The sequence below is a fragment of the Leptidea sinapis genome, chromosome Z (assembly GCF_905404315.1).
Source record: "Leptidea sinapis chromosome Z, ilLepSina1.1, whole genome shotgun sequence".
Taxonomy (NCBI): domain Eukaryota; kingdom Metazoa; phylum Arthropoda; class Insecta; order Lepidoptera; family Pieridae; genus Leptidea; species Leptidea sinapis.
This window is the reverse complement of record NC_066312.1, coordinates 16,612,751-16,628,563: the sequence shown is the minus strand read 5'-3', so window position 1 is coordinate 16,628,563 and position 15,813 is coordinate 16,612,751. Positions and strand designations below refer to the sequence as shown.

The window sequence follows — 15,813 nt, the reverse complement described above, 5'->3', positions numbered from 1 at the left end:
ACGGCTCCATTCACTTACGTCATCAAACGCAACGATAACCTAGGATATTCCGTCTTCACCACCACTGCTACTGGAAGCGAGCTTGATCGTCTTTTAACGTATTTCAAGAGCTTGGGCGGGGTGAATGAGGAAAGGCCACCGAGAGATATTATCGAAAAGATGGCTGTAATGATGGTCGGTAACGGAGACAAGCGCATCAACAGATTCCACTTTAACTTAATGGATGCCGAAGAAGAAGACGAATTCGACTAATTAGAATGCGCAAATAAAGCTATTGCTATTCTATAACTGTCTCGCTATACTACTTGCTAGAAGTAGTTGTGAACTTCTTGTTGTAAATCGATGTGCTCTACAAAATATTACTTTGTAAAGAGCTAATTGTTTATTATCGATGTTAAATGTTTTATATTTTTATTCTTTATTGTCTCTAGTGAAACTAGTACTTATATCAAATATTGGATAGCAATCAAAATCTGTCTATTATTTTGTAACTGTTTTAAATTTTGTAATTTTTATTAATAATTAGAAATAATATCATTCAACATTATTCCATTCTACATTTTAACCGACTTTCGGCTTTTAATCTATGATTACATTATCTATTGTCATCTTTGTATTTCATGTATAACTAGATGTTGTGAAATAAAAAATAAAAAAAGAAATGGTGTTTTATTTACAACTCCCTTTGAATATATAATTTTTAAACCTGATTGACGAGTTACAACCATATACCACATCTTACATACACATGCCTTGAATAAAATAAATCTCTTTGGCGCTTTTATTAATAAATAATATGTACTCGTATTATAAAATCTATGAAGCTCAGACGTCGCAAACTATGAATAAAGAGCAAAACTCGTACCCAAAATTTACAAGAGGAGAAAAATGTCTATTTTTTCATTTGATTTTAATTTTTGTTGTGTTTTTTACCTTATTTATTACCTTCTTAGTGCATTTGTATATCGTACGACACTCATTCAATACTGCATTAGATAGTCGACGGACTGCGTTGAAATATGGAGTTCGTAAGTAAATTTTTTTGGCCATAATTATGGTATTATAAAAAAAGCGTGCGGCATAAATTTCTTGGCATTTTTAATCGAAGCCTTTAAATAGTTATCAAAACATTCATTTTTACATGAGGTTTTCTAATACCTTGTTGTCGTACGGTCGATTCGAAATTTAACATGTTGATAATTTTATAAGTTGTATCGGGATAATATGTAGATCTGTAAAACTAGCTTCATGGATTTTGTACAACATCATATAATTATGTAAGCAAAAGGTAATGAGGAAAATGGACGACACGAGTATACAATATGTAGACCGACATCGTAATAACCAACATTGGATAGTTATAACAATGTAGGCACCATGAAAATATTTCTAATGCATGTATCTCAAGAACTTATTCTAGGTATGTACATATTTTGGGTAAGTATATCTTTTTAAATACTCCAAGTTAAAGTTGAAGTCTTAGGGCTGCTTTAAATATTCTAGATAGTTTAGAATACAGGTTTTATTTCATCTAGGTCATTCAATCTGTAAAATCGATAGCCAGAAAGAATCAGCGATTTAATAAACCACAAACAACAGAGTAGAGATGTGACTCGAGCCACTCGAGTAAATATACTACGCCTTGAGTTGCCAACCCTACTATATAATATTATAGTATCCTATTGTTTATCGGCCAACAAATATATTTCTGAAAAAATATATAGCAGGTGAAACTACTATATTTCAATGACATCAAACTGAAAGTAATAGTATTTGTTTCAAAATGTGCAATTCACATTGACATTGACAATTTCGTCAAGTCGAGTTTTGGTACAATTACTTTTTAAACTTAATTTATAATATTATTAGTAGTTATTTTGTGTTAGTGTTGTTTTTCCCACAAAAGCCATGGTAAAAAATTGAAATTGAAAATTTCTAAAATAAATAATAGTGGTGACAGATACTACTACAGTTGAAAAATACCTATAAGTTCACAATTATTTTAAAAATAATATAATTTCTTCTCTCAATTCCGGCAATTTCCGCCTATACATAAATATATATATCCGCGTATATATTCTGTAATGAACTAACAAATGACGAGGTGAGCCAGTCTAAAATTAATTAAAGCTGAGCTAATGGTATTTTGTACTTTCAATTTATTGCGAAACAGCTGTGAGGCTCTCCTTAAAAATAAAAGTGTATAAATAAAGCCCTTAAGTAAAAAATATTCTCTTAAGAAATAAAGTAGGTACCTGTTTTGGGACCTACTATTATTTTTTTATCTTTTCGTTTTTTATTATATTTTTCCGGGTAATAATTTTAGAACTACTATTTTCAACCGACAAAGAGGTGGAAACAAAACCCTGTCACCACTGGAATTGAACTGAACTCTCGAGTTTCCGAGTCACTCGACTAAACTACTTACATTCCTTCCAACTCGAGTATTAATTTATTATCCGAGCTGAGATTCGATCATTTTAGTTTGAGAATTTTTAAATACCTTTATTAAATTATAATATTTGGTAATATCAAATAAACTACGAATTATTATTTCCCCTTTACATGTCATTAATCAACAAACAAGAATAAAATAACGAAAAACGATTCAATAAGTTGCCTAGTAAAAAGGACAAATTTATTTTCACTCGAATAAATGTAGTAAAAATCGGCTCCCGTCACATCACTATATTATTTTCTATACTACCCCGGTATGTTTGCTGTATTTTTACAATTTCCAAGTATAATAATAATATAATTTTAGAGATTCATCTTAAGGCAACTATCCCAAGAAATCTCTGAAATAGCGCATAATTGAAAACATTTCTTAACGGTTTATATAAAACTTTTATTTTTCAATAAAATAATTATTTGTCTACAAAATATGAGACGAAAATTCATTTTTTCTTTACAATTCTATCTTTAATATACCGTGCGAAAAATAATCTCTAAAATACCCCTAACTTTTACAGTTGGAGCCATAACTTTTTTTACCATGTCATTTAGTCTACATAAAAATTGTATGAAAAATTATTAACTGTTCACCAATACTATTTATCATGACATAGTTTTGTTATTTTTGTAGAGAAAATTGTATTATGTTTGTAATAAATTAAAAATGCTTCTCGACAGAGGTAACCTAGCTCCATGCAATTCATCAAGGACGTTGGCTCCGGCCCCACCCTTAAACGTTTTTTGCTAGTTTCAGAAAATGTGATGCAATACAGTTCACTTGGGGCAGCATTTGTTAATGTCACACCGGCTCAGCTGGCATGCAATGTCCTGCTACTGAGACGTTCCTGGTCAGCGGCGCCGGCTCATTGTGTTATCATTCGAACAGATCCAGAATTAGTAGAAATGCTGCCAAAATGGAGAATACAGTACTATGGTGAAACTATCTGTAAGAAATCCATTTAGACAAATTATTTTTAATATCTATACAAACTAGTATTTTCTTTGATTAACGCGAGTGTTACACGTTTATTTAAATAAAACACTCTTTAAAGGATTAAAACGCGTGTAATGGTAGCGAAATTTTTCCTTTGGTTCTTGTGTAGGTATTACTTTTTTAAAGTTAAGTATTATTTATTTATATATATATTTCGTGACCTTCACACATTTTCAATTGAATGTTAACCTTTCGATGTTTTTTTATTTTTTATTAGCCAATCGGATCCCACTGCTGGGCAAAAGCCTCCCCTATTCCATTTATTGCGGTCCTGTGCCAGTTCCGACCAGGTCTTATTATAGGCATCCAGATCGTCACGCCATCGTTTTCGGGGTCTGTCTCGACGTCTTTGCCCGTCCTGAAGCTCCCAAACTGTGCCCACCGAGAAAAAAAGAAAGAAAATATACTTAGAACATAGTATTACTAATATTAGGTATCTACTAGCAGCTCGTGTTGGAATCAACGCATTCACCACTGTATTATTTAGACAGTTTTAGCTTATCATTTGTCTTTCTCAAGTTAAAGTGAAAAAAAATAATGAAATCTTATGTTTTTGTAATAACAATTAATACGGTTTAATAATAATTTATATTATAATACATAAAAGTTTATCTATTAGTAATATAAAATTATCTTCTAAATCTATACTTTCATATGAAAAAACGTTAAATAATTTAAAACCGTAACAATTCTTACACGTTGTACTTAGGTTATATAATATTCCATCCAGACGTTTTGCAGAAAATCGGAAAACTATTTTTCTCTTAAACGAAATGTCATAGACGAACGAATTTTAAACAAAGTTTCGGTAATCACTCTATTTTGTTTTCGGACACATCGACGAAGTTCGGAACCATAGACAATATTCGGGAACGAACGATTGGAATAAATGATAATTTTATCCGACTAATTTGAAGAGTGCCAAGTTTCATGCCTACTTAGTACTTTAGATTTTTTTCTTTAAATTCTTTTCTTTACTTTAAGTCGTTAATATTAATACCACCCCTTATATATAACTTACTAGCTGACCCAGCAAACGTTGTATTGCCGATATTAAAATCGCGATACAAAAGTAACTGTTGATCGTAGATGGGTGAAAATTTGAAGTTGTGTGTATTTTTTAATGCCACATTATAAAAAAATAAAAACAAAAAATTTCGTCCAAAAATTAAAAAAAAAGTTTAAGGGTGAACAACTTAGGGGCATGAAAAATAGATGTTGGCCGATTCTCAGACCTACTTAATGTGCTCACAAAATTTCATGAGAATCGGTCAAGCCGTTTCGGAGGAGTACGGGAACGAACATTGTGACACGAGAATTTTATATATATATAAGATGTAAACACAGCAAGCTATAATTTATTTCAGTGTCCTACAAACTCTATATCGGTAATTTCACTAATTCGGCGCCGGTTCCTTCTAAGTTCTAAACGTTCTTCACGTAGAGCAGCCTCGATTATAAGCATTCTTGAAAACATTTCAAGCAAATTTGCAACAAATCCACACGAACGAAAGTCTAAAGGTAACATCTTTGGTTTCTGAAAATTTATTGAAGTAGGCTTTGTCGAAATCCATAATTATCCAAATGATTTGAGTTAACTTTAGTGTATCGTTAGTCTCGTGGCAGATTTTGGCGAGACAACACGTCCTGAGGATGCCTTGTGTAGAGGCGAAACACGTGTCGAATTGTTTAAAGACAAATATTGGCGGAATTAACACTAAAGAAAACTCAAATCATTTGGGTCTTTGGTTTCGTCAAATTAAGGTTAAAATTCCGAACAAGCAGCTGTTACATTCAAACTTTCGTTCGCCACGTAAATGAATTAGAGTAGATTTAGAAAATCGAAATGTTAAACAATGTTCGTTCGGGACAAAACTTTGCAACGAATGGAGCAATAGTAGGGAACATGCGAAAGTTCGTTTTTCGATAACATTTTAACACAAATTGAAATTTACGTAGCAAATTCTACAAATTATACGCTTCAGACTAGTCACCATACATGTTTACCATATATATATATATGGAAATGAGTCATGTATGTTTGGGAATCTTTGAACACTTATCAGGTCTTTCTGATAGATAGAGAGTATGTGTGAGAGAAAGAGACAGAGATAACGCTAGAAAAATTAAAAAGTAAACCTCCTTTTCTAAATATAAATCATCAACATATCAATGTCATTTACATATTTTGTAACTGAAAAATAGTGTTCTTCAACCGCACCCATTCACACACTAAGTGACAAAAAAGATTGTGAAAGACTTTGAAAACTTTTTTTATTTATGAGCATTTTTAGGGTTCCGTAGACAAAATAGCAACAAACGGAACACTTACAGATTGGTCATGTCTGTCTGTCTGTCCATATATGTCACAGTCCACTTTTTCCCAAAACTATACGACCTATACCGCTAAAGCTTGGTAAGTAGATGTACTGTGAACCGCATTAAAATTTTCACACAAAAATAGAAAAAAGCAATAAATTTTGAGGGTTTCCCATACTTAGAACTGAAACTCATAATTTTTTTTTCATCAAACTGTAAAGACGTGTTTGTTTACGTTATAAATATACGTGTGGGATATCTATGGACAGGTCTTCAAAATTGGTTGAAGTTTCTAATATCATTTTTATTCATAACTGAATAGTGCCCCCCCCCCCCCTGTATCTTCAAAAGCAAGAGAATGATAAAACTAAAAAAATATATACTACGTAAATACGTAGTACTTACATTACCATGCAAACTTCTACCGAAAGTTGATTTGAACGAAATGAAGTAAGTAGTTTTTTTATAATACGTATAAATGACGAGAGCATTCCTTTCTACGTAACTTTTATGTTACTTGCTGCTACGGAACCCTGCTGCTACGGAACCCTTGCTGCTGCGGAATCATGGGCGGGTCCGACTGGCACTTGGCCGCATTTTTTATTATCTGATGATAAGTAATACGACCATAATATTATTATTACCGTCCGTACTGTACCGATTACGAGGCCAAACCAATTGATGCAAGGCGCCCACCGGAGCGTCCGATGATCCGGCCGTACCAAATACGACCATCTGTTTAGGCTATTAGTGTGCTTAAAACCAAAAAAATTATAATGCTTGTGCACTACTACTTGGCGCCAGAAAAATATATCGCTGTGGTACCCATTTGTCGGCCGAAATCTTGTATTAGCAATAATAGATAATTAAAATAATACCCTTTCCAGACACGACGGGAATAAGGAGAAGCATAGCTCACACACAATTTAACCGAGATACATTGGAGAACAATATAGGCCTTTTTGAACATTATCAGAATATAACCCTGAATGAATATATATGTGAGTGTAGATTATACATATTACTTATGAATGTACTTTCTTTTTGCGATTATTTATCTGGAATACCTTCATAATATGTTACTTGCATACTCCGATTTAAACGAGGACAATTACTTGATGGTAGAATTACTTATTTTTATACAATACTTTTATTATCCGCCTTATATTAGCTTCACCGCTATGTGTCTAGATGTAACGACATTTTAGCATTTTGACGTCCTTTCTAGGATCACCTTTATAATTTAAAAAATATCGGTAAATATGCGACATAAGAAGAATTTTGCCTTTTAATTACCACATTGACACTGTTTTAAATACAAATAATAAGTATATTGCTATGTGAATTTAAAAATAATTTTTAAATACGCTTATTTAATTATTTATGATAAAAATGATTATATTTATAAATATATATATTGTTTTATAGTAACATAAAGTCCACTGGTACATCATATTATAAAAAAAATAATCGGAATTTATACAGTTCTAAAATGAACTATGTGTACATAGTTATAGACCTGTTTCAGTTCAAAATATTCCAATGGACGTAGAATTATGGATGTCAGATGCAATGAAGAATTTCAGCATTATATCGTGGACGTACCGTCTTCAAAATGGAGGTAAAACTAGAAACAGTATTTGTCAACACTACGCACTACACAACATATATAACTTCCTTCTTCTTTAAATACCTTTTCATTCATCAAGATTGATTGTCAGTTTTATGAATCCGCCCTTATCACCAGCGACACGAAAAAGTAGCTCGACGAAGGTAATCGGGTCCACTCCTTTATGTTACGTGATTACTTATGATTTATCTGGGCATATAACCGCGGTGAAACATGGTTTCATTTCTAACCTTATGTGTACTGCTTGATTATTGAAGGCGTCGTACATAACGACAGGTTCAATATGACTATGAAATAACCTTACTTTAAGCTGTGCAATTGTTACTTACACATATCACCAGCGTAATGATTTTACCAATATGGATATAGTTTCCAAGGTTTTCAAGGTAGAAGAGAACGAATTTGGGATCATTCTTAAATCTAAGATGGCCGCCGCGCAAGATTATTTTTTCAAACAATGTGGATATCATATCCGAGGTTTCGAGGGTGCAAAGGACGAATTTGGGTTCATTTTTGAAATCCAAAATGACAGCCACGCCAAATTATGATTTTAACAATGTGAATATCGTATCCGAGGTTCTCGAGGTTGCAGAGAACGAATTTGGAAACATTTTTGAAATCCAAGATGGCTGCCGCGCAAATTTTTTATTGGGGCTATGCATGATGGTTATAATGATAATGGCACCCCTGGTTTGGTTTATAGTAATAATAGTTATTGACAGATGCACACTACAAAACAAAAGTTTATTCCGCTACTGTGCTTGATACGGAAAAATGCAAAAATTTGACTGCAGATGTAGTAGAACGGAGAAACTATGAATTTTGCATACAACCAAGAGAGAAGCACGTGTCCGTGGGTAAGTTCTTTAAGTAGTTCATCTTCTTGCATCTAGTTTTTTTTTAGGGAAGAGGGAACAAACGAGCGTATGGGTCACCTGATGTTAAGTGATCACCGCCGCCCACATTGCAGCATCAGAGGAATCACAACAGCGTTGCCGGCCCTTTAAAAGAGTGTACGCGCTTTTTGAATGTACCCATGTCGTATTGTCCCGGAAACACCGCACAAGCGCGCATTCCACAGCTTTGTAGTACGTGGAAGAAAGTTCCTTGAACAGCGCACTGTGGAGGAACGCCACAAATCCAGATGGCGATATCCTAAGAGTTAATTTAATAGAGTTCACCTCTTACAATTTAATACTCGAAATACGAAGAATGTTAAGGTAGATTGGTTAATTTCAATTCTCTTTATTTGTTTACAAATTAAAAAAAAATAACGTTCTTAAGAAATTGTCTACTAAACTTCATGCACGTGAGTTGTAAAAAATGGACAAAGTAATAAACAATACAAAACTTCATGAGCGTGTGCTGCCAAAAAATATTAATAAAATGGACAAATCGTAGCGTAGATAGTCACTTTTGTATTAGTTTAATTAACACTGTTTGATTACTGCTGTGGCTTATTGTAATTTATCTTTAGATATTGTGGGTATGTAGTATTTAATACGTAAGTTTCCATTGCTACTCTGTGGAAGCACAAAAATAACAAACACGACATCACTACAAAAAATAAAACAAAGTGCTCCGCCGCGTGTTTCTGTTCGCGATAAACTCAAAAACTACTGCATCGATTGCCATTCTGTTTACACCAATTGATAGCGTGATTCTCGAAGATGGTTTTAGTATATGATAGATGTTTAGTTTTTTTTATATATATTTTGTATACATTGACGATATTTGTTGGAGGTGTCGGAAAAATATAAGCCGTCTGGGAGCTTTCAACGAACACGCTGTCTAAGCCCTTTGAAACAACAAAATAATATATATGTAGTGGAATTGTGTATCTTATACATATATAGGTCCACAGAAAAGCCCGCGATGGCATATGTCGATCTCTTAAGGATAACATACTATATCCATATTAATATTTTAAAAATTAGCAATTATATAGCGGTAATGTACAAGCTGTTAATACAAATACGATATTAATCCTTATCAATTTATTACCACATATTATAAAATCAATGATTTCCGATGACTACATTATTCCCAAATATTCAGGTACATTATTTTCTATTGACAGAACAACGTCTGTCGGGTCAGCTAGTGTATAATAAATTGTTAAATCTTAAGTTTTTTCAGAATATGGTGCGTTGGTGGCATTCAATTTCAAAATTCTGGGCCTCTATTCGTGGGGAGAAAGAGCTTTCAGGAGCAGCCCATTAGTAATCATACAAATTTCTTATTTTCATGATTGGCTAAATGTTGCGATGACATTGTAGGAATATTTTGAAGAATAATAATTATGAATCAAGTGTCGGCTTATTTCATCTTCGGTAAACATAAACTTATAAGACATGTGACTATATAATTGCTTACCCCGCTGTGCTATACTATACAATAAACAAATAACTTAAGTTATTTTTCAGTTTATTGAGAGTGGAATGAGCTTGATTTAATTAAAAAAAAATTGAGAGCTTCGTAAATTGCAATTAAATAAATATATTATGTCGTTACATGTAATAGTTGTTTGGTTACACATAAAAGAGCAAGGCGTTAATTTTTCCTTTACTATAAAGCCTTAACGAAGTTGGGGCAAATATTAGTTATTTATATCAATATTGCATTTTTATTATATTTTTTTTAAGTAAAAGGATGACAAACGAGCGTACGGGTCACCTGGTGTTATGATCGCCGCTCATATTTTCTTGCAATATTAGAAGGAATCACAGGAGCGTTGCCGGCTGGCATTCATTTTTTATGAGCCGGGGTCTATTGCGGTTCTCCAGCGGATCGTGAAACTACCTACTTACAGTCGTTTAAGTATCTAATCTCTGGTTAGACGCTGCGTTCGATCCATCACCGTATTTTTAAATACTTGGCATTCAATCATATTATAATCGCTGGGCGTTAACATGGGGACAGGCCACCATTCTAGAATCTTCACTAAGATCAAGTCAACTCCAGGGCATATACTTCAACATTCACCAATCAAAAGTCAACCAAGTGTGGCAAGGTTCCGCCCCTGTTCCAAATAGGTAAGGTTCCGCGGAGATAAAAACGCTCAACGTCCGTGATGGATTTCAGACTATTAGGTATTTAATATTGGCATCCCTTTTCATTTGGGGGATATGGCTTAGAACGTGTGAACTTAGTTATAAAACTGTAACTGCGAGTTAGTATAACTAACTTCATTAAGTTGACAATAGTAATACGAAATACAGCAATGGTCACCGAGCGAGTCTCCCTCATACAATTTTAGCCGACTACCGACACGAACGTTACATAGCCGAGCATAGCAATTCAGTCTCATCCAATACCTACAAAAAATGAGCTCAGCGTGCCTAACGAATTTTCACTTCAAAAAGAGTATGGTCAGTGGCTATTTAAATATGTCGTCTAATTAGCTTGGTACTTACGCAATATTTTTATATGGTAATGAATTACCTGCAGATTGCGAAGCTACTTTAAAGCGAAGCGACCAGCGTATAGTATATCATCGTAGCGTCTGGATGCGGTGAACGGACGCCCCCTGCCCTGCTCATGCCAATGTAGTAGTGCTAATGATTCTTAAGAAACCCAAAATTATTAGCGGCATCGCAATGAGTCATTAGATGTACAAACTGAAGCACAAATAGTGATTGCACATTACTGATTGGCACCAGAAAAACACGCCGCTCTTGTACCCCGGAACAGTTTTATGTTCCGTGCTTGTACCCATCCAATCGGCGTACTGTGCAAAGAAGCACTGTTCGCTGATTGAATGGATGGAAGCACTGGTAAAAGTAGTGTAGTATGTGACGTATCGTAATGCGAAACGACAGCGATTACATTGCCGTCAGCGTTAATGTTGAATACCAGCTCCTGCACCTGTGTTAAAATCATCACTTACTCCACTGGTATGCAACAGTATAAGTTGCTATTTACAGTGAATCCCATTTTGACGTTTTCCTGTGTGAAGGCGCCTCCGATAAGTAAAACGTATGAAATGTAAATCAGCTAAAGTTGCCTGCCTCTTGAGTTTTCACACTGACCGTTGCTATAAAATATAAAAAAACACACGGGTAATTAACCCAGGTGAAGTCAAAACAAGCTAATAGACAATTCTCTATACATTCGATTCTTATTCATGCTAATAATAATTTCGAGAACTATTTAAATTATAAATAAACAGTTGTTGCCTTCTGTTTATACAACGTAACGCGGTGTCGGATTCCGATGTTATCACTAGCACCTTCCATACTGTTTGTTAATCTATATATATATAAAAGAGGATGTATGTTTGTATGTTCCCTAATAACTCCTAAACTATTCAACCGATCTCAATGAAATCTTTTGTAATAGATTCGTTGAAGCTCAAGGAAGGTTTACATATATAATTTATATTTTATATGGCAAAACAACGTTTGCCAGGTCAGCTAGTCATTGAATAAATGCTTTGTCTGATTTCTCGTACTTGATCTTTATTCTTACACTTGTTTAGGATCGTGTACCAAAAAAGTCAAAAACAGAACGAAATGGGATTAGGAGAACAAATCTACCTACTAATATACCAGATGGTTAGTGGTCTTCGCCGCCACTTATCTCTTGCTAGCCAGAGTAGCCACACAAGTGTTGAGAAGCAAATATGGCCATGAGAAATAGAAAACACCACGTAAAGAAGTTCATTCTATACCAAGATCTGGGGGTCTTTTTAATTATAAGTCTGTAGTTTGCGAGGTCCGAGTTGTCACCTTTTAAGGATTGGATGAATAAGAGCTGACTTCCATAACTTCGGAAATATTTCCGAGACTTGTGTTGTTTGCTTTGCTGGTTTGGTGGCTGGTGCTTTTTGTAGAATTGAACGTCGTCCATGAAACAATCCTTTAAACACACCTGTGCTTGCTTACATGGTCCTCGAAATCTACGCGCTACCAGAGATACGACATGCTGTACCTATTTTTTGTAAATGCCGAGACAGGGACAGCAAATTATGTCCTTTATAACGCATGCTCAACTTTTATCTGTATGCTGTGCCGCTCGGTCGAGATATGTGAGTCTCCGTCAGGAGTAGATAAGGCCTGATGCGCCGTATATTGAAACGTTATTTATTGCGACTGCTGACGTTGTTAGGTTATAACAATTTCAGCCGTATATCTCTACCCCCTTATTCATAATGGTCCGCTAACTTAAATTAGCCGCTAAGGAGTGTTATTTCTCATTCTGACTTAGGTCAATAGAAGACAGAGTGAGAATTAGCAATGCTTTAAGTTAGCAGACTATTATGAATAAGGGGGCTAGTGATTAGCTTATATTACCTAGGTTTTTGTCTATTACAAAAAAAAAATCTCAATTCAAGTATAGGTATTAGTTATTGTGTTGAACTGATTCCATCTCAATTGAAAATATCTAAATAAAATTATGATTAACTCGTACCTAAAAAATGTTATGTATGTTATGCTATCAAAACACCAGTCAGATATTGTTATTTTTTAAAATGTGATTGCCCATTTTCAAAGTTGGAAATTATTTAACGAACAAAATATTTCGTTAGATAGGTAAGTAATTTCCACGGGAATAGAATATGTTCACGTGGAGAAAGTTGAATGAATAATTTTAAATCTATATATGTATATATATATAAGAGATTTCCACGTATACAGGATGTCCCAAAGTTATGGTACATGAAGGGAAAGTACCTTAAATATCGAAGATAGGCTATTTTACTGAAAGAAGACTTCATGTTATTTTTAAAAGTTAGTACATTCTGCATTCAAAGATTTTCTAAAAATTACTTGTCTCGTCTGGGAATCGAACCGACTGAAATGTAAAAAAAATACCCCTACTTTTATGATGCCAATCGAAAGAATGGCCAAAAACTAATAACTCTTCTTAAGTAACATAGTATTTTAAAAGAAAGGAACAACGTAGAATGAATTTTTTCCTACTTGGATTGGTACGAATAGACCGATTAGATGGCCGGCCAGATCCCCGGACCTTAAACCATTAGATTTCTTCTTTTGGGGATACGTGAAAGATATGCTATACAAAAAGCGATATGAGAACGTGGGCGAGTTACATACAGAATTGTGCCATATCATATCGAGTATTCACCATAAAATGATAAGAAAATCAACAGGCAGCGGACTCATTAAAAGATTGGCGATTTGCGTAAGACAAGAGATATCACATTTTGAGAATTTAATTAATTAATTTACAAATAATACCCACTTAATTGACTAATTTCTTTTAAAATACTATGTTACTTAAGAAGAGTTATTAGTTTTTGGCCATTCTTTCGATTAGCATCATAAAAGTAGGGTTGTTTTTCTTTTACATTTCAGTCGGTTCGATTCCCAGACGAGGCATGTTATTTTTAGAAAATCTTTGAATGCAGAAGTACTAACTTTTAAAAATAATATAAAGTCTTCTTTCAGTAAAATAGCCTATCTTCGATATTTAAGGTACTTTCCCTTCATGTCCCATAACTTTGGGACTATAGTCACTCATCTTGAACCATTAGAGTTAAAGACTTGAAATTTGGTAGGAATATGCTTTTCACCGAGTAGAGGTCAGCTAAGAACGGATTTTACTCAAATCCACCCGCAAGTTTTTTTTATTATGAACAGAACAACGTCTGTTGGGTCAGCTAGTTTAATATATATAAAAAAAATATAAATTTCAATGAACACTAATTTTTATTTCGAGATATCAATTCTATGTGGTGTAAATTAGGACTCTACGGCCTGCGGAATCGACTCGCACTTAACTTAAATCTTTATACATCTACATAAACTGTGAAAACGTGGAAAAAAATTAAGGTCGACAGTTCACCTCTATTTTCAGCAATGCACGCACAATAACACAAAGCGACATACAAATGGCTCGCGAGTGTCCGGAGCAACCAAAGCAAGAAGCTGGCTGTCTCAGGCCAAACCTTACACATAGGTACAGTTCAAGCCCTTTCAAAGCTTACTATTATACCTAATATTCTGTCCTAAGTAGTCATTACGGCGCGGCAGGCCTACAAAGGGCAAAAGTCATGTATGAATTGTTTACTTGAACGTGGGTACCTACTCATTCAACGAGCATTCTTTAAGTCAAAATAATAAGTTTTAATTTGCTCTTTGTGGCACAGGCATTATAGGATGCATTCTTAGAATAAGGATGCATTGATAATAATTATTATGACACTGCGCGCACCGCGATGTACGCAGATTGTTCGTTGCGCTTGACCTGTAAAAGTCCTTGCAACTATCTACGCCGATATACCCCTATAAATAACTTTAAAATAATTGTTGTAGTTGATATGGTACTGCGCCACCATCGTGCGTACAAAGAACTATTTTTTTGCTAGCATTAGGATTTTAGAGTGCTTTCGTAATGTAAACTAGGTAAAAGTCACACTAACAAGAATTGCGAACACGAACTTTGTTTTGAAGTACATAAATATAAATTCCGTAGGCTGGCCATCGGGCACTGTCAATACTTTATTCATTCAAAATTTGTTGGTGAAAATAGATATTATATGATTAAGTGATTTGAACAATAAACTGAGGTTTTCAAATGCAAAAAGGTAGGTAAGTGGACCTACCTGTTTTATTTTTGATTTATTAAGTACCTGCATATTTTTTTGTATATATTATTGTATATAAAACACATGTAGAGCTAATCTTAGAAAGAAAATAAATCCTATGGACAAAAGTGATATGAAATTTTCATATTCCTCTATCGCTCCATCCAAAAGACAAAATATAAAATCAACCTACTGGAATAGGGTATTCAACGGGAATATTGTTTAGCCAACATTAAATGCAGTTACATTGAAATAATGAGCAAGTCTGGTTATTAGTTTAGTGCTAGAAATAGACATTAATAATTAGTCATTGTGAATAATTTTAAAACCACAGTCAATATTGAATATTTGCAGGTGTTTCCGATATTTTCAGAAAGCCTTGCTGTTGACATCAATTCCATTATTTACAAAAAGAGTAATATTGGCGAAAATTTAGATAGGAGAAGCACATTATGTAATGTGTCGATAAAATAAATGCACTTCATACATAACTTTTATTATATATCTAAAACAGCAAACATTAATAAATGCAAAATAAATAAAAATTAGCTTAACCTAACATTTTATTCCATTTACAACAGCAATTATGACGACCTGTATAGCCGAGTGGTTAGCGATCCTACCTACTATGCTAGAGGTCCCGGGTTCGAATCCCGGTAGGTGCAAGCATTTATATGATGAATATTGATGTTTGTTTCCGAGTTATGGATGTTTAAATGTATTTATGTATGTTTATATGAATTTATATATGTTTTAGTAAGTATATTGTATTAAATATATCATTGTCTTGTAACCCATAACACAGGCTATATATGCTTAACTTGGGGCAAGATAATTTGTGTAAAAAGTGTGTCAATATTATTA

The 15,813-nt window shown here is 33.9% G+C and overlaps 1 long non-coding RNA gene across 1 annotated transcript; it reads left to right on the top strand.

Annotated features, from left to right (window-relative positions):
- The first annotated feature begins 885 nt into the window (after window positions 1-885).
- Window positions 886-9,788, top strand: LOC126978745 (uncharacterized). The gene is made up of 6 exons (XR_007732692.1): window positions 886-1,028; window positions 3,203-3,400; window positions 6,655-6,768; window positions 7,296-7,388; window positions 8,120-8,254; window positions 9,537-9,788. It is a non-coding gene; the product is annotated as an uncharacterized LOC126978745 (long non-coding RNA).
- The last annotated feature ends 6,025 nt before the right edge of the window (window positions 9,789-15,813 follow it).